Here is a 19,264-nt window from a genome sequence, read left to right on the forward strand (position 1 = left end):
ATTAGCGAATCCTTCTTATAACTGATTTGCATCTTTGTGTGAAAGGGGCATATATGCTAGCTGTGGTTTTGCACACACACTTATTCCTTTCCCTATTTTTGTGGCCTTTTTAATGGGGCCAGATCCTTCTGCAGGTTGTGTCCACTTTACGCATGTAACATACTGTATTTGTGTTTGGCGTTGGTAAGACAGGCACTCTATTGAAGCCCCTAGTGGTGGAAGGGCAGGATATAAATGTCCAGCAAACAGGCTAAAACTGGCTACTGGCCATAAACGCTGAGCCCACCTTCCCAGTTTTTGCAAAGGAACACATGCATCTGGAACAGTACATTGCTATTTCCTCACAGGCACAAAAACCTGTTTGCCCGATGAGAAAATGAAGAAATAGGATACTGTGAGCAGCTAAGTGCTTCTTACAAACTGATTTGTATACACCAGATCCAAAAAGAATAAAACAAAAGGTTTTTATTGAAAGGACAAGACTGGCTGCATTTTTGCTCTTGTAATCTAGAAACTATTTTTTTTTGCCACCTCCTTCTAGGCTTGAACAAGTGTTTTGCTTCATGGTTGACTTAGGAATGGGGTCCCCAGCGTGAAACCCATGGGTAGCAAAGTGCCCAACATAACCACCTTAGTGCCCACAATGCCTCTTATCCCTCTCTTTTTAAACTTAGTTGTGCCTTTTGGGGGGTTGTTGAGTTTAGAGGGAGTTGGCTGTTGTTTTTTTGGGGGGGATTTGTGTCTTTTTTGGGGGGTCTTTCTTTTATTTGTCTTGGGGTGTATACTGGTATTTTGCCTGATGTTTGAGGTGGTGATTCTGAGCACATCAGTTTTTTTCTTCTGTGAAATGGGTATTTGTAGTGCCCATGTCCATCTCTTAGATTTTATTATGTTTTCATATATGTTGGACGACAGAGGACGAGATGGTTGGACAGTGTTCTCGAAGCTACGAACATGAGTTTGACCAAGCTGCGGCAGGCAGTGCAAGACAGGAGTGCCTGGCGTGCTATGGTCCATGGGGTCACGAAGAGTTGGACACGACTAAACAACTAAACAACAACAACAACAACAACAACAACAACATGTTGGAAGCTGCCCAGAGTGGCTGGGGCAACCCAGTAAGATGTGTGGGGGGGCATAAATAGTAAAATTATCATGATGGAATGGGGTGTCCCTATTTTCATTGGAGAAATGTTGGAGGCTATGCCTAAGCAGCCATTCTGGTAGTAGTAGTTTTTCCTCACTCCACTAGACAGTGTGGGTGTTGTTTGGACATGCTTGCGAGATGGCTATGGCTAGCTGCGATTTAACTGGCTTGGCAAGAGGCACTAAAGGCACACAAGACCTAATAATCACCTAACGAAGCTGGGGTTGTTGCCAAAAGCAGCAGGTGATCCCTAAGAAAACGTTTTATTTTGGGTTGCCTTGCCCTATCCAATCACAGTGCTTCAGGGCAGAAACCCGTCAGTAGCTCATGCGATAGAGAGATTTAATTCTCATTTTCTCCCCTTATACAGTTGCACAATTTCTACATTACTGCGGTATGGCATTGCTCAACTGGCCAGGTGCATGATTGTGAAGATTGCCCAATTCTTCCTGTATGCATCAGACTTGAAACAAATACCTCACTTTAAGGTATCCTTTATTGGGCACTGCTGGAGACAGAATATGAGAACCAGGTGGATGGTTGGGTCTGCTCCCATGCCTGTTCCCTTGATTGATTGATTCCAGGGTGTCATAAATGAAGGCAGTGCCAGTAAAAGACGCCTGGCAGGCTGTGGCAAGCAGTGCGAAAAGAAGTCCAAACAGCTGACCAGCAGGAAAGGAGAGGAGCAGGGCCGGCTCGCCCATTGGCTCTAGTGGTGCGGGGCGCCAGGGTCCCTGGGCACTGAGGGGCGCCCCAGCAAGTGGAGGAGCTGCGCGGCGGCCTCAGTTTTCCCTCCTCTGAGTCTTGCACGCCCACCAGCCGCGCTGCTCAGGGGAGAGCAGGGGACGGGCACTAGGACCCTGTTCCACTCTGCAGCGCCAGGGTCATCCCTCACCCCGGCGCTGTGTTTCATTGGTAGAGGCGATGCCACACGGCGGTAGCTCTACCAATGAAACGCAGCGCCCTGTTGGCGGGAAGGAACGCAGCACCCTGTTGGCGCAAGGAAACGGCCGGGAGGCCTCCTGGCACTGCCCGGACCCACCCGGGCCCTACGGCCCACCCATGGAAGGGGGGAGGCCGCGTGGATCCAGCAAGCGCCGGAGTCGCGGGAGACAGCCGGGAGGGTCCCGGGGCGGCTCGGGCCCACCCAGCCACCCTGGCCCACTGGGAGAAGGGAGGAAGGCCGCGCGGAGCAGCGGCGCCCCCTCCCCCACTCAATCCGGATCTCTGGCCCCACAGGAGACAGACAGGGCCATGAGAAGCCACTGGGCAGCCTCCAGCACAGCGCGGCCCCGCTGTGAGGCATGGGGGCTGCCGTGAGGCTCCCCCCGCCGCCCGGCACGCCAGGCCCTAACACTGTGCCAGGGAGGCTCTCCCCGCTGGCTCCATGGCGTGCCCATCTGGCCTCTGCTGCTGGCAGGAGGGCTCTGGGAAGCCCCAAGGTGCTTCTGGTGCGAACGCCTCCAGGGAAGGTAAGAGCTTTCCTTTTTCCTTTTTTTTTTTTAAAAAAGGGGTGGGTGGGGGGCACCCAAGGGATCCCTGCACCAGGGCGCCTGATGAGCTTAAGACGGCCCTGGAGAGGAGGCCCAAACTGAAATGCCCTGATTGCTCCTTTAGTATTGGTAACAGGAAACAATGTACGAGTTAATGAACACAAATAATTACCTTTTAAATTGACTCTGTCCTTCCACCACTCCTTCGAGAAACAAATAACCTTACATTGGAGTCAACACATATTGCCACATGGTGTCTTGGTTTCAGTGTTGCTGCTAACAGAATAATCAATTTTTAGCAGGGAAAAAAATCTTAAATACATTTTCTTTGGAAATAAGTCACATTCATGTATGTGGAATTTCCGTTGAACTCAGGGTGAGTTCCATAACTAACAAGGCAATTTGGTGTCTCCTAGACGATGTGCGTGATGTAACTGTTCACAGTATTGCCAACCTTTCACTCTCTGACGGTGCTTTGTGTTGCAAGTGGAATGTTCAGATCCGATTCTTCTCTGTGTGTGATTGACATGTGCTCCCTTTTGAAGTCTTAGATTTTTCATAGGCGATTGACTGTTTCCCATCCACACCAGTGAGGTATCCTTGATGGAATATTTCCATGCTATTTTTTCTGGGCCAACCCCTTCAGTCACTACTCCCTTGCCATCCTCTTAATTTCCCCCTTTCTGATAATGTACACCTTTGTGGGGGTGGTGTGGTGTGGGCACAGAAAGTATGGAAAACCATAAGAGGAAACTTTACCAGTCCATAGTTACTGTGTTCCACAATGAGCAAAACAGAAGCTTGTGTTTTGCGGTGAGGGCTGTGGGGAGCTTTATTGCAATTCTGACAAGAGATCTTGCACAAGATATTGGTATTAAAAATAAACTAGTCCCTGTGTATGTACTGAATTGCATTCTCCAAGGTTATCCCCCTGCATGTGTTGAGATCTTGAGAGAATGACTCATCAGAATTAAGTTGCTGACATTTCAGCATGCCTATAGTATGTGGAAATCAATGGAAATGGACCTGCTTGTTTTGTCTGACCTGCTGGAAATAAAATGATTAGGACATGCTCAGCTGCGGAGCAAACAAAAGTAGGGGGTGTGGCAATAGAGACCACCCACTGAAACACCACCCAATGTGTAGGAAAGTGCCACCCTCCCAGAGGTAACTGCACTTGTGTAACAGATTTTAACTTAATGGATTTTCTGAACCAAGAGAACATGCAGATTAAATGCAAAAAAGTATGGGCTGGCATTTTGATGACAGCAATGCCGTGTAGAGAGGGGGGGGGAATTGTGTGCATGAGCAGCCCTGATTCTACAATAAATACATTTCTGTCTGGAAGTATACATTCCTTGCCATTCCCCAAAGCAAGGATCATTCATGGAAGTTAGTTCCTGCCTATGTGGCTCTTACCCTGGAAGGAAAACCTGTTTGGTACATAAAAGAGGCCAAGAAGGAACCCTACGCCACTTCCCTGGCATCATTGGACCATTAAGTGGCTCTTTGAGGCCACAGTTGTGCCATTCAGGGGCTGAGAGGGAAACACGAGGCAGCCCAGCCAATAAGCTTTGAAAGAGGCAACTGAGGCCCCAGCACCAGCCTGAGGAATGAGTTACCCTTCCATATCGTTGCTGCTCAGACATTTATGCCAGGACCTATGAGCAGCTGGTGGGATCCAACCCAGATCAGGATCATGCTGTCTCTAGGATGTGCATACTGTACTTCATTTGCATCTACATCTTGCTATATAATCTACCTGTCAGGAGTATGGGCTTTGCAGGACTGGGGCCCTCCTGAGCTTGTTCTGGGGATGCAAGGCGCGGCTGCTCAGGTGAAGCCACTTGATAACTCACTGCATCTGATGGCAAAGGCCAGGAGGGATATAAGCCCAGCATTTCCCTTCAGCTCTTTGCCACAGCAACATGTTCTCTGCGTTTAGCCTCTTACTTCCTGCCTCTGGACCCTCGCCTTTGGGACTCCTGCCTCCTGACCTTCGCCTGCCTGACTCTCTGCTTCTTGACCTTCGGACCCTCGACTTCACGACTCCTGCCTGCTTGACCCTCGGCTCCCTCACCACCCGGACTCTTGGCCCTGCTCCCGCACAGCCATCTTGCCCCAGGTCCTGATGTCCTCAGCCGGGGCTACAACCACCCGCCGACCAGACCGTGACACTACCCAATACCTACCTCTCCAAGGTTTTTGGAAGCAATATCTTGTTAAATATATAGGGTTTTCAGAGAATTCAGCTAGAAAAGCTCAAAGCAATGTAAATAAAGTGGGAAACTGCAAACAATTACTACAAAGCCATTATTAGTTAAATATTAACCAAGAAAAAATGAGAATCAAAGGCATATCATAGGATTAATATTTAATTAACCTTTTTTTTCCAAAACAGAAAAACATTATTGGTAGAGTCATTGAACACTGCCCCCTTCCCTCCAAACCAAAGGCAGCAGTTAGTAAAAATGAGGTAATTACATTACCATACTTTTTGGACAAGCACAAGACTCACATTCTAAAGCCCTCTACTGCACCTACTTACAGCAGAAAATTGCTTGAAATCTAGCGGGTAGCAGAATGCCTGTTTATTTTTCCTTGAAGAAAACAATTGACTCTTCAGATTTCATTTCAAAATGACTGGAAACAGATGGCTTGAGAGATGCTTCCCAGCCCCATAGCATCAGGGTAGTGATGAATTCCTGGGGGCTTATGTTATCCTTGCTTGCCTAGAATGCAAGCAATAAGACAATTCAAAGTGGGCAAAACCAAGATATCCAAGAGGCAGCCATTATTAAGCACTGATTTGCCAAGAAAAGGTAGCAGCAAAAGCACCCAGATATTTGAAGTTTCATTTACAATGGAAAGCTAAGCAAGAGAAGGAATCTCTCTAGATCTAATAGCTATAGTAGCCAGCTAGTTTAACACCAGGGGCCTCTGTTTTCAGCAGACACTGGCGATTTCAGCAGCAGAAGAGCTGAAATAAATTATACTTTCTGAATTCATAAATGATGGTTTTCATTTTAAACTCAAGAGTCACCCAGGCTTCAAGCACTCTCCAGACTAGAAACCCAGAGTTATAATTTTTAATCTGTCCTCCTCCCTGCACTGTCTTGTACTGCTAATGCGGCATGGGCGTAGGCGGGGGGCAGGGGGGCAGCTGCCCCCCTAGAAGCAAAAAATTAATGTATTTTTCAGACCATAACCAGCACTTTTCCCCTCCAAAAACTGAAGTGGAAAGGGCTTTGCTTTAGCGAGAGCAGCTCGGTCTCCGCTTGCTGGGGGGCGGGGGCGGGAACACAGCTGTAACAAAAACACATCAAATAAATAAAGCAAAGTGGCTACCGGTAGTTAAGCAGCTAAGACAATGGAGCAGATATCGCCTTTCAGGCAAGATTTGATAGCTCACCACTTCACCCTATTGTTCTTCAGTGGGAGTTGTTAATGAGCATTCAGGGATTGCATTAAGAGTTCTATTGGCGATTTAATGAGGGTGCAGAGGATTCAATTTGACTAAGGTGGCTCGTGCCTCGTGACTGCGGCTGTGCCTTGCCTCGCCCGCCCTGCCACCCCCTCTCGCCTGCCCGACCCTCCCGTCCTCTCCAGCCAAGCAGGGTAGCCGCCGTCGCAGCCAGCCCCAGAAGCACAAGGCGGCCGCCGCTGCTGCTGCCATCACAATGTCGTCAGGCCCGCTGGCCCTGTAGCCCCACCCATGTTCCCACTTCGTGGCCCCTCCCCTCCCATGCCTTGGCCCCGCCCCTGAACGACCATGGCTCCCCCCCTAGTTTTGATCCTGGGTACGTACGCCCCTGCAGACAGTGACCATTTTAGGCGCTTCCGATACATGTGCGACCATGCATGTGTGCATTGCACCAAACCCAAAAACTTCACCAAAAGTAGTGTAACAGGGTGGTGCAGGGGGGAAATGGGGTGTTTGCAGGCTTTTTCAATTGTTTTCAAATATATACCCTGGAATGTAACCCCCATGTAAATTGGGAGGTTTCCTGTACAGTAATACCTCGGGTTATGAACGCAATCCGTTTCGGATCGCAGTTCGTAACCCGAATAGTTCGTAAACCGAACGCTGCACAAAGCGCCATTTTTCGCATGCGCAAAGCGCGATTTTCGTGATTTTCGCGCTTTGTGCATGCGCAGAACGCGCGTGCCAAAAACACTTTCGGGGCTGCGCAGTTCATAACCCGAACTGTTCGCAAACCGAGGTGTTCGTAACCCGAGGTACGACTGTATTATGATTTTGCTGGAATTTCAGCTTGTGTACTTTGATATTGTTATTTTTTGTGGTAACTTGCCCTGGGACCTTGGGGTGAAGAAGGGCAGGGAATAAAAATTGCAGATGAATGACGATGTTTGGAGGAAGGCCGTACGCTTTCTCAGTGGTGAGAGTGCACGAATCACCTCTTCTTTCTTATCACTTCACTTGTCCCAGGTTTCAGCTGTGGCACTGAAAACATGCTAATTCCTCATATGCCTTGGTTCAATCACTGGCTGAACTGATTTTGAGGAATCAGTTCAGCGAGTCTGACCTTCCTTATGAAACTTCCATTTATTTTGCATTATTGGACTGGATTAACATTAAACTAAGTATGCTGTTGACAAGGACCACAATATAAAATTGGCTTTCATACTTCTCTCTCTCTTTTGGTATGACCATACCAAGATAGGGGAATCATGGGAAGGGTCCTTGCCCTTTTTTTTTTTTGCAGGCAGTCATTCACAGCCATAGAAAACTCAGAGAAGAAACATTCCCCCTTTGTTTTTGCCTAGTGAAATGGCCTTGGAGATCAGCTGCATGTGTTATGAAGGCAGATTGTTCTATGTGGGCACTGCCGCAAGGTCAGCGTGCCATACTAAAATTGAGAGGGAAGTCTCCTTGTTGTGATTTTTCTCTCTGAAGGAGTTGGTTCTGAGGGTCAGCAGGGAAGAAAATGTGGCCGATACACACACACTAGACAGCTGTGGAACCCCAGAGCACAGTTAAGTACAGGGCACTGAGTCCTTTAATCCGGCACTGATTTCATAAAGTTTAGAATTTCAGAGCGTTTAGCCATGACTGGAGCTTTGTGGCTTGGACTTGTTTGTTGTCTTCCATAAGGTTATGAGGCTTTCCGACCTTACATACAGTGTATCAGTTTGATTTAATAATAGCAGTGAGACCTTCTAAGAAACATATTTCCAGGAGAATGTTATCCTTCACAAGTGCTGAAAGCCACTCAGCCATTACCATCCTCGTTTCACCTTTCACCTTATCCTGTCCTCTTGGACATACTAGTTTCACATGCAAGCACCCTCATTGGCACACCCCATTGCTTATGTACGTTACAGAAACGCAATAGATCATCTGGTCAATGATTTGCTGAGCTGTCACTAGGATTGTTGGCGTGATATGTAATTCCACGGGAGGCTGCCATATTTCATATGATGGCTGTTAACATCAGTGTTACTGGAACACCAGGTGTCTGGGGCTAAAACTCCCATCTTCCCTGACTCTTAGCCATGCTGCCTGACGCTGATGGGAATTGTAGTTCAAAGCACCTAGAGAGTGCAAGCTGAGGAAGGCTGATGTTACAGGAACATCCAATCTATAATTTCACTGGATACCACAGAGTTCAGCTGCTTTATTCTGCTGGTTTCTTTGATCTGAAACCATACTGGACCCTGCTTGGCGTTGCAAATGTGCTAGCAGTTTTATTGCTGCACCACTATGGAGTCTTCATGTATACTTTTCCTTCGACTCTGTGGATTTGCTCTGAATTGACTACAGTTAATTCATCTGATGCAAAATGTGCTCTATCTGTTGTCGTCAACATGGGGAACATTTTTTTTTTTAAACTGAAAGGGAAAAAAAGCAAGTAAACAAAGCTAGCAAACAGACATTTTAAAAAATGCCACCCAGGCACATAAGTTAATTCAATGCAAAATTCTTCCCAATGTATGAACTGATATTTTTCTCATAAATCGAAACAAGGACGAAATTGTTGGTAAGATGCAGAAATGCCTGCTACCTTTTGCTTACATGCCCTGCGGGTCCTTTAAAAGTACCCTCCAACACCACACTGGCACTTGAGAATAAATTAGCAGGTTTTATGTGCCTCTTGCAAGTCAGTGAAACAGGGTAGAAAAAGAGAGCCCTTGCCATAAATTCCAGGGCTTATTCCATGGGCTAGGACATATATTAAGCATGATGATCCAGCCAAAACCAAGCAGTTTAAATTACCAATGATTTCTCCCAACTTGTAGCTTGAGCCTAAGGGCAGAATTCAACTTAACTGCCCCATCAATTCAAAGATTATTGCGTGCGCAATGGGACTTTCCCCATGCTCCTCTCCCCACATGCCCCCCCAAATCTGCTCCAGGTTAAGAGAGTACATGGAGGGGGGAGGGAAGCTTCATTGCACAAGCACAAACCCTTGAACTGATGAAACTTCTTACTTAGCACAATGCTGAATACTACCTCCATCCACCATGGGTATAACATTATACCCAGCGCTCCATACTGCTGCACTTGTGAGAACAATGCTTTTCTCAGTTCAGGTTTGAAATAACTACGATATTTGCAAAATTTGGAAGACTAAGGCTGTGTGCACATTCCTGTGTACCCTGCAGCCAGTGCACTCTTATGGCTGGTTTGGGAAGCAGAGTACGCACAACGTTAGCCACAGCCCATATCTATCTCATGTCTGTCCCGCTGTTTTGTATGAAATAGTGCAGTCTGAGTCATTTCGCTGCAAACCGACTTCAGTTTTGATTCAAAACATTCAGAGCAGGATGGCTGTGTAGCTTCTCTGGCATCATCACTTTGTGACTCCTACACATGCATGTCTTCTTATATAGTCACTCGATGCGGATTTCAGTCATCTCTGCACAAGGAACCTGGACCCTACTTTGTACAACCAGATTTGCCTTCTTCAAACTGTTCTGAAAAGAGCAGTGGCGCCTGCAGATATCTTTTTCTTCACATGGATTGTGTTACCTGGATCAGGGCCACCATGCATAAGTTGGTGCGCAAAGTACGCTTGGCTCTCTTTGCTGTGTCACGGCGGCTGCCTTTGGTAAATTATTTCACACGTTTCTTACTGCAAGATGTGCCAATAATTCCCAGTGTCTAAAAATACAGCTGAATTCCTCCTGCCCCCTATTCCTGCACCATGGCCATCAGCACTACCAAGTGGAGCCCTGGTCTGCCTGGCAGCAGATCTACTAGCAAAGCTGTACCCCTGCCTTTCGTGCAGTGGTTCCCCATTTGTGGAATGCTTTCCCTAGGGAGGTTTGCCTGGCACCTTCATTATACACCTTTAGGCGACAGGCAAAAACGTTCCTCTTTAACCAGGCCTTTGGTTGACTGATATTCAACGGCCTTTTAAAATGTGTGGTGTGTGTTTTTTGGGGGTGGGTGGGTTATTGGGTTGTTCTTGTTTATATTTTGATTGTATCTGCAGGTATAGGGCAGTATACCGGTACAAATTTAATCATCATCATCATCATCATCAACAACAACAACAGGTGGCGGGGGGGGGGGGGTTACATGCACAAAAATAAACATTTGATATGGAGGAGAGGAGCAAAATGGCCCCCAGACAAATGGTAGATGGGCTGCAGGGTGTGGATCGTCCTGCATGATATTATTCCAAGATGCAAATGCACAGCAAAGATCAGTGGTAAAGCATATGCTTTGCATTCAAAATGTCCCAGATTCAATTCCCATTGTCTCCAGCTACAGATGGGAAAGACCTGTTCTCAGCGGCGTAGCTAAGCCGCCTGGCTGCCCGGGGCGGCAAACCTGAAGGCGCCCCACCGGGGGCGGGGTGTCCATCGTGTGCATGCATCGTGCGTCATGACGCATGCGCACACAGGAGGCATGCAGCGGGCGACGCGGCAAACCCCGCGAGCAAGCCGCGGAGTGAGGCAGTCTCGCTTGCATCGTGGTGGCAGGCGCGTTGCGTGGCGGTCGGAGGTGGTCAGCCTCGTCCAGCCTGCTGCCCCTCGTCCAGCCTGCTGCCCGGGGCGGCGTGCCCCCTGCCCCCCCATTACTACGCCACTGCCTGTTCTCTCAAACCCTGAAGATCTGCCGCCGGTCAGGTGTATATTTCCAATCTTCAGTTCAGTTCTGCACATTTCCACATCGATTTGAGTTTTGCTTTTTTTAAGTGCATGAAAATTCATCAACATTTGGGTGCAAATATCTCTTAATATACCCATTTGTCTGTCATTTCCCCAATATACACATTTCTGCAGTGCAATTCCCCCCATTATCTGTTTCTGTACATTATTTTATTTACACACCCACCCACACCACATGCACTAATATATATTCCACTAATATATATTTGTAGGCACACTTCACCTCACTATATGCATTTTTGTACACATTATTTGGCTGGAGAACTGCAATGCAATGCAAATGTGGGGGGGGGAATCAAACAATGGCTATGTTTCTTTCTCACATTGTTTTGGGAAATGTGAATTAGGTAGGCTCCCCTTTAAATGAATTTGAATCTAAATTCTGCCTCCTCCCCAATGATAATGTCACTGCAAAGTCGTCTTGATCTTCAGCAGGATAGCCATGTTGATAACCACCACACTTTGGGTGAACTTTATCAGAATATTAGGGTTCAAGGTGAGCTTACTGGATTCCTTTCATTTCTGTTAAAAAACTGTGTTTTTTTGCATCTGAAATGCTTTTAAAGAAATTGAAAAATAGATTTTTAAGCATGACCTGACTAAAATGATGCCCTGACTGTTCTATCCTCTGGCTTAGAAATGAAATTTACCTTTGCTTCCTGTCCTCAGTCCCCCACTACTGGCATCCTAGTGATCCACCCACAAGCCTCCAATGTTCCACCAATTGTGCTCAGATCACTGTTTGGGAATGGCTGATTGGGCTTTACATCTTTGAAGTTTATGGAATTCTACCCAGGTGAATTTTTTTATTTTTTATTTAAGATAAAAAAAAAATCACCTGAGTAGAATTCCATAAACAGCATCTTAAAAAGCAGAGGCATCACCTTGCCGACAAAGGTCCGTATAGTTAAAGCTATGGTTTTCCCAGTAGTGATGTATGGAAGTGAGAGCTGGACCATAAAGAAGGCTGATCGCCGAAGAATTGATGCTTTTGAATTATGGTGCTGGAGGAGACTCTTGAGAGTCCCATGGACTGCAAGAAGATCAAACCTATCCATTCTTAAGGAAATCAGCCCTGAGTGCTCCCTGGAAGGACAGATCGTGAAGCTGAGGCTCCAATACTTTGGCCACCTCATGAGAAGAGAAGAATCCTTGGAAAAGACCCTGATGTTGGGAAAGATTGAGGGCACTAGGAGAAGGGGACGTCAGAGGACAAGATGGTTGGACAGTGTTCTCGAAGGTACGAACATGAGTTTGACCAAACTGCGGGAGGCAGTGCAAGACAGGAGTGCCTGGCGTGCTATGGTCCATGGGGTCACGAAGAGTCGGACACGACTAAACGACTAAACAACAACAACAACACTTAGGTGAATTGATGCAGGATTGCAGCCCAAGTCTCCTTCTGACTGAATATATGCGATGGTTACTTCCAGTGAATCTATCTGTCAAGAGATGACTGTCCCATTTAGGTCTATAAAGATATGAAATGCAATTCAGGCATATCATTCAATATATGCCAATATATCATTCAATACCGCCTCTCCTTGTATGCCCCACGGAGGACCTTAAGGTCCACAAATAACAACATTTTGCAGATCCCGAGCCATAAGGTGGTTAGACTGGCCTCAACTAGGGCCAGGGCCTTTTCAGAACTGGCCCCAACTTGGTGGAACACTGTCTCAGAGGAGACCAGGGCCCTGCGGGATTTGACATCTTCCCCCAGGGCCTGCAAGATGGAGCTGTTCCGCCTGGCCTTTGGCCTGGACTCAGTCTGACCCCTATGTTCTCCTCCCTTACGGTTTTGATTTGGGCCATTTTAAAATGAGGCTGCATTTTAAATTTTTTAAAAATTGTAAATTTAAATTGCATTTTAACCTGTATTTTAACTAATTGTTTTTCTTTTTTATGTTTTGTTGTGGTTTTGTTGGTGTCAGCCGCCCTGAGCCTGGTTTTGACTGGGGAGGGCAGGGTATAAATAAAATTTTATTATTGTTGTTGTTGGCATTGCCTTAAAAACAACAACTGTGCTGCTATGGCAATTGCACTAGACCGGGTGGTCTAGACCTGGATTTGAATTTAGCACTCATTTTAGAGCAGGAGCACAGAGTCTTTCTTCTGATAAGCCAGTGAAGATTCTTTTCCTCAGGGAATCTTGTCAGATGCATTCTACATCACAGAACATTCTGGGGCATATTCTAAAGCAGCCTTTCCCAACCTGGTGCCCTCCAGGAATGTTTTGTACTACAACTGCCATCATCACCCCTGGCCCACTGGCCATTCTGGGTACAGCTTATGGATGTTGGAGTCCAATAACATCCAGAGAACAGCAGATATAGTAAGGCTGATTTAGAGTGCATTTTCAGTTCCAGTACTGTGCTGTGGTTAAACCACTGAGCCTAGGGCTTGCTGATCAGAAGGTTGGCGGTTCGAATCCCTGTGACGGGGTGAGCTCCCGTTGCTTGGTCCCAGCTCCTGCCAACCTAGCAGTTCGAAAGCACGTCAAAATGCAAGTAGATAAATAGGAACTGCTACAGCGGGAAGGTAAACGGCGTTTCCATGTGCTGCTCTGGTTTGCCAGAAGCGGCTTTGTCATGGTGGCCATATGACCTGGAAGCTGTACGCCGGCTTCCTCAGCCAATAATGCGAGATGAGCGCGCAACCCCAGAGTCGGTCACGACTGGACCTAATGGTCAGGGGTCCTTTACCTTTACTGTGCATTGTACAATACAGAGACCTATAAGTCTTTTTGACAGCTTGTCTGTTCATACCAAAACTTTTCATTACAGAATCCCTAATTGGCTTCCTTAGAACTTTGCAAACTTCCACTCAAGACTATGATCATTCATCCCATTTGTGCACAGAAGATTATACTTATGATCAACTGAGTAAGTGGTTGTTTAGTAACAGGGAAAGTGTCAAGAAAGTACTAAAACCCTGCTTGAGCTCTTGAAACGCCATATCTATCACAGGTCTTTTATAGGCTGTTGCATTTCTAGGGAATGAGTATCTATAAACGTTACATATTGAAGAAGCTGATTTTGGGACTGCTAAGTGGCTTTAAAAAGGAAATAGGTTTTAAGAAGTCGGCAGTTCAGCAGTTGTAAATCCCAAAGGGTAACAAAAAAAGTTGCCTTTTCCAGCCACACAGTCGTTTAAATGTTAAAAGTATTTATTGTTTTAATTTTACAAGACGTGGTATTTCAGCTGTTGAACAGATGAACACCTAAACTTTATTTATTCCTCAATTCATCAGAAACTTTTTATATTTGCTTTTTAAAAAAGGACTTTAAAAAAGTCATAGAATTATGAAATCATATAATTATAGAGTTGGAAACGACATTGAGGGCCATCTATTTCAACTGCCTGCAGTGCAGGAATGATGACCTGAATATCTTTGTAAAAATATTTAAGCTCCTGGAAGAGGCTTCTTGTTTCTGACATTCAGCTTGTACAGGGTGTTTCTGTGACTCTGGTGGCATTTATGTGATATCCTTGTAGACAAAAGATGGTGGTGACTGGGAGGGGAATGCAAGGTGTTTACAACTCAAATTTGGTCTGACAACAAAAGAGTCAATCCCCAGTTCTCACACAGAGGGTGCTTCCAGATAATAATAATAATAATAATAATAATAATAATAATAATAATAAATTTATACTCTGCCCATCTGGCTGGGTTCCCCCGGACACTCTGGGTGGCTCCCAAAAGAATATTAAAAACACAATAAAACTTCAAACATTAAAAACTTCCCTAAACAGGGCTGCCTTCAGATGTCTTCTTAAAGTCAGATTTATTTCTTTGAAATCTGGTGGGAGGGCGTTCCACAGGGCGGGCGCCACTACCGAGAAGGCCCTCTGCCTGGTTCCCTGTAACTTCGCTTCTCACAGTGAGGGAACCGCCAGAAGGCCCTCGAAGCTGCCTCAGTGTCTGGGCTGAATGATGGGGGTGGAGACGCTCCTTCAGGTATACTGGGCTGAGGCCCACATTGGACATGTATACTGATTTGTTTGAGATGAGGCTAGAGGACATTGTGTGAAATTAAGGGTTACCCCACACTTTCTAACACATTTCCCCTATGTTTTCATTGCAGAAAAGTCTGATATTTGGGGGAAGCATTATGTGATTGCATGGATAGCTCTGTTGGTTAAAGTGTGGAGCTAATAATGTCAAGGTTGCAGCTTTGATCCCCGTATGGGACAGATGCATATTCCGACATTGCAGGGGGTTGGACTAGATCAGTGGTCAGCAAACCTTTTCAGCAGGGGGCCGGTCCACTGTCCCTCAGACCGTGGGGGGGGGCGGACTATATGGAGGGGGAAATGAAGGAATTTCTATGCCCCACAAATAACCCAGAGATGCATTTTAAATAGAAAGATACATTCTACTTGTGCAAAAACACGCTGATTCCTGGACCGTCTGCGGGCTGGATTTAGAAGGCGATTGGGCTGGATCCGGCCCCCCGGGCCTTAGTTTGCCTACCCATGGTTTAGAATTTAGATAAATGTCCAGAGTCCTAAAAGCAGACAACGCCCCACACATGAGCTTTTGAGGCAATGAAAGGGTTAGGCTGTGAATGGAGAAATGATGCTATCTAATATGGAATGAAACACAGTTGAAATATTGCCTATTGTCAGGTGGTGCATAACTTTCCAATGCTAATGGGCTTGCCATTGCCTTGTAAAAAGTTTATGGGCCTTTGTTTAGCATCCTTTCAAACACTTTTAGAAGCCTTAGAACAACAAATAACATGGAAGACTAGATCAGCATCCGTTCCATAGTGAGCATTCTGATCCCCCCAGGCTAATAAATGATGCATGCTTAAAATTACTGTACCATGTATGAAATCCACGATGGACTGAAAATGAACAGGGTAAGTGTTAATAACAATCTTGTTTGAAACTACTTAGAAATTTGCATGGTATGGGAAGTTCCTAAATTCAGATAGGATTGTGTGTTTAGCGGATTTTGGCACACTTTTGTTAGGTAAGCTCAAAATGGGAATATTTCACGAAGCATTTGAATGCGCAAGGGACATTCTCTCCTCCTCTCTGTCTCTGAATGCACACCGTTACGAGCAAAAGATGAGCTGTTCATAGACCTTTTCCATTTTGGATGTAGAGCAAGATGAGCTTGAGAAAATACACAAGGTTGGCAAACAATCACAAAATCTATGGCTGTTTCCACAATGAGCACTTTCTGAAGAATAGTAACGTTTTGTTCACCCACCTTTTTTTAACAGGTAGGTAGCCATGTTGGTCTGCCGTAGTCAAAACAAAATAAAAAAATTCCTTCCAGTAGCACCTTGGAGACCAACTAAGTTTGTCATTGGAATACCTGCACACTTTCCCCAGGTACAGATGATTTGGGCTGTTCCATTATGACCTGTGTGGAGTGCTCAGCCATTTTCTTGATTGTGCTCCAGTCACCTCCTTACCGGTATTTCTACTCCATCTCTCATCTCTAGAAATCAGTTCTATAACTTTACCCTTCCCTTTCCAAATAGCATTGCCTTTTATTCGTTTCAAGCTGCCTTTTCAGGTAAAAGTAACAAACAAATTACATGACCCTTGCCCACCTTACAAGATAAATGCTGCTGTGAAATATTTATTTGCCTTTTGTAAGACCACTGGAAAAAATGGTGTACCTGACTTATGTCCTGAGGGAGGATTTTGGGAGACAAGTGGTATTACTGGGAAACCCAGCCAGATGGGCAGGGTATAAATATAGTAGTAGTAGTAGTAGTAATTATTATTATTATTATTATTATTATTATTATTATTATTATTATTATATTGGGGGATGGATGGCGGCTAACAGATTGAGGTTGAATCCTGACAAAACAGAAGTACTGTTTTGGGGGACAGGTGGTGTGTGTGGGGGGACTCCCTGGTCCTGAATGGGGTAACTGTGCCCCTGAAGGACCAGGTGCGCAGCCTGGGAGTCATTCTGGACTCACAGCTGTCCATGGAGGCACAGGTTAATTCTGTGTCCAGGGCGGCTGTCTTATCAGCTCCATCTGGTACGCAGGCTGAGACCCTACCTGCCTGCAGACTGTCTCGCCAGTTATCTCCCGCTTGGACTACTGCAATGCGCTCTATGTGGGGCTATCTTTGAAGGTGACCCGGAAACTGCAATTAATCCAGAATGCGGCAGCTAGACTAGTGACTGGGAGTGGCCGCTGGGACCACATAACACTGGTCCTGAGACATCTACCGGTACCCTGGCTCCCAGTACGTTTCCAAGCACAATTCAAAGTGTTGGTACTGACCTTTGAAACCCTAAACGGCCTCGGTCCTGTATACCTGAAGGAGCGACTCCACCCCCATCATTCAGTCCGGACACTGAGATCCAGTGCCGAGGGCCTTCTGGCGGTTCCCTCATTGCGAGAAGCGAGGTTACAGGGAACCAGGCAGAGGGCCTTCACAGTAGTGGTACCCACCCTGTGGAATGCCCTTCCATCAGATGTCAAGGAAATAAGCAGCTATCCTATTTTTAAAAGGCATCTGAAGCCTGCCTTGTTTAGGGAAGTTTTTAAATATTTAATGCTGTATTGTTTTAACACTCAATTGGGAGCCACCCAGAGTGGCTGGGGAGACTCAGCCAGATGGGTGGAGTACAAATAAATAATAATAATAATAATAATAATAATAATAATAATTTCTATTTTTTGCATTTTTAAATTATTGGTGACCACAGATAATCACCAACGCCATATCTATCCTCATTTCCTTCATTAGACAAGATAGTTCAGGCATCCCCAAACTTCGGCCCTCCAGATGTTTTGGACTATAATTCCCATCTTCCCCGACCACTGGTCCTCTTAGCTAGGGATCATGGGAGTTGTAGGCCAAAACATCTGGAGGGCCGCAGTTTGGGGATGCCTGAGATAGTTCCTTTAGATGAATGGTAGATATCGAAGTCTGGCCTTTTCTCCACTGCATGTAATGGGATGGTATTATTAGCATATGACCCACACTTAGAAAGAGGCCTCTATGCTCGTCTCAGAATATAGCTGTGACATCTGAGAGAAACACTCAGTTTTACAAGTTGTGTTCTTGACCCAGAGTAAACTTGACATGCTTAAGCAGAAAATATCAGAAAAGGCAGAAGTTCAACCTGCTTTTTTAAACCCCTTTAAAAACCACAACATGTTCCACATGAGGGAAATTTGTATTATTTATTAATGTTCTCAGGTACAGTACTTCTTGCATGCCTTTCACTTTTCCTCTGTGTCGGGAATGTCTCCAGAACCGGCCACCACTGAGAGATGCTGAAACAAAAGCAGTACCATGTTCTTGATGTTAATAAACAAACCCAGGAGACATAATCGTTGATCAGATGAACATGAGCCCAGTTAATATAGTCTTAGCATGGAAGGCATCTCTCTTTGCTGCTGCTTTGTGGAATATCAGCTCTCAATAGTCTCAGGTGTTCCTGGGGCAGCTCCTTGGCAGGACTCACACTTTGCATGCCCAAAGTCTCAGGTTCAGTCCCTGGCATCTCCAGCTAAGAAGAATCAAGTAACAGATGATGGGAAAAAATCTCTGCTTGAGACCCCAGAGGACTGTTGCCTGTCAAAGTAGTTGTGGCTGCACTAGATGTACTAATGGCTTAACTTGGTATATGGCAGCTTCATGCATTCATAGGAATGCAATGTCACTTTGGGATCTGCCTGATTATCCATCAAGATTTTTTTTTAAAGCAACAACAGCAACAACAACAACAACAACATCATCATCATAGGATAAATGCTGTGAAGAGTACGCTGGAACCAGTCAGAACAAGCATAAAAAAGCAACATAAAAGCAATAAATACAATACATATCATCATTGTCATGCATAAGAGGAGCAGACTAAACCAATCCTCAAATCAATCAATGCTCATAAAACCAACAAATGCTGTGGATGACTCCACAAAATCCGAGCACTTAAAAGCTTAGGGAAATAAATAAGTTTTGAGCTGATACTGAAATGATAACACCATAGGCGCCAACCAAACGTCCGCAGGAGGGGGCCTTCCACATTTGAGGTAGCCCCTTCTCGTGCCACCATATAATGTAACAGCCCTGGATGTGTGACACTAATTATGGCATCTCTTTCACATCTTAATGACTGAGTGAGACACTCCTTCAGGAGCTAGCACTTAATATGTCAAAAGTACCACTGTGAATTGGGCTCAGAAGCATATCGGGAGATAGTGAACTCCCACAGAAATGGAGCAACAGGATTCCTGCTGGCTGGCCCACTTACCCATTTTGCACTAACAGCAGCTTCCAGACAGTCTTCAAGGTGCTCAGCCCCAAGTCACCAAATGCTCTTCATGTCTGTGTGGGGATTTGAACCTGGCTCTGCCCAGTCCGAGCCTGACACTCTTACCACAACACCATGCTGACTCATGAGAAAAGAAGAAGTGTACCCTGTATTCTCAGAAAGGCTGTGTAAAACCACAAGTCGTTCCTTACGTTTTTAACCGACAAATCTCTG

The 19,264-nt window shown here is 45.7% G+C and overlaps 1 long non-coding RNA gene across 4 annotated transcripts in view; it reads left to right on the forward strand.

Moving 5' to 3' along the window:
• The window catches only part of LOC148686843 (uncharacterized), a 39,759-nt gene extending 28,189 nt beyond the window's left edge, over positions 1-11,570 (forward strand). For 2 of the 4 annotated variants that reach the window (XR_015948104.1, XR_015948106.1), the window contains one exon: positions 11,452-11,570. This is a non-coding gene — a long non-coding RNA (uncharacterized LOC148686843). Of the gene's footprint in view, positions 1-1,517; positions 1,827-11,451 lie in introns of those variants that run through there. The other 2 variants (XR_015948103.1, XR_015948105.1) reach the window with 1 other exon arrangement.
• The last annotated feature ends 7,694 nt before the right edge of the window (positions 11,571-19,264 follow it).

Source organism: Zootoca vivipara, chromosome 2, assembly GCF_965207765.1.
Source record: "Zootoca vivipara chromosome 2, rZooViv2.hap1.1, whole genome shotgun sequence".
Classification (NCBI taxonomy): domain Eukaryota; kingdom Metazoa; phylum Chordata; class Lepidosauria; order Squamata; family Lacertidae; genus Zootoca; species Zootoca vivipara.